The sequence below is a fragment of the Pristis pectinata genome, chromosome 7, assembly GCF_009764475.1.
Source record: "Pristis pectinata isolate sPriPec2 chromosome 7, sPriPec2.1.pri, whole genome shotgun sequence".
Taxonomy (NCBI): domain Eukaryota; kingdom Metazoa; phylum Chordata; class Chondrichthyes; order Rhinopristiformes; family Pristidae; genus Pristis; species Pristis pectinata.
Window position 1 is genome coordinate 100,899,875 of NC_067411.1, and position 1,076 is coordinate 100,900,950.

The following is a 1,076-nucleotide window of genomic DNA, read 5'->3' on the forward strand; positions in this document are numbered from 1 at the left end:
GTATTAGCCTCTCACAGCCCCCGCCTCCGACTCTCATTTCATTCGAGGGAGCCGATGGCTCCCAGCAGGTACCCAGAGAGCGCCAAGCGGCTACTCTCGAATTATTGTCAAACAGTTGGCTCGGGGTGTCCGAACTGCGCAGTTCCAAGTTAACTGGACAGAGCAATATAGAAACTGTCGACAGAAAAATGAGAAACTGAATATATGAAATTAAAAGCACGCTGCGCCTGGTTTAATAACCACAGTGGTTAATAGACACACTGGTTAATAACCGCCTAATAACTAATTAATAAGAATAACTGGTTCGCCTTTCAAAGCGTTTCCTAAAAGTGATTTTCCGTCGGCGGTTCTGAAAGCATAATCTTCCAAGTTACCATGTACCCTGATTCAAACAATGATAGTGGTTTTCATGAAGGATTTGAGAATTGCATTTCAGTTGCAATGGAGGAGACAACGATCGGAGCTGAATTTTCCTGGAAGAACCAAACTATTCTGCATCAGGTCTGCTCTAGACAGGGAAGGCAAATGAATAAGAACTAAATCCCGCATCCCCCTTTCAGTTAAGTTTCAAGCCAAACCTCGCAAAATATCATTTCTGTCCTCTAAATCAATGTTAAAATCCGCTTGGGTTTCTTATCCACAATAGCGTGCACGTTTCATGGGTTAAATGAAGAGGACCCCTCCTAAGAACTTCCCCCAATATATTAACCAGCTGCACTACACACCTCCCCACAGTCGGCTACGCTCCATACTTATATACTCCAGCGCGGAGATGTAACGCTGAGATTTTGCAAAAAGCGTTGTGCTCTCCAACAAATTGTAAATCATTCCTAAACAGCTGAATTAAAACAACTTCAATGCAACATGTTTGACACGAACATCATTATGAACGTAAAGGGTTTCAATAAACCTGCCGAGGTTGCAAACTGCAAACTACAGAACCGGCTCGTAACGCAAGTTAGTTCCTACCAGAACTCGACTCTAACAATTCAGGAAAGGTACATCAGACAAGTCGTACACCATCCATAATGACAATCGATATCAGAGGTCTAATCACATTTGAAACACCTTTTGGG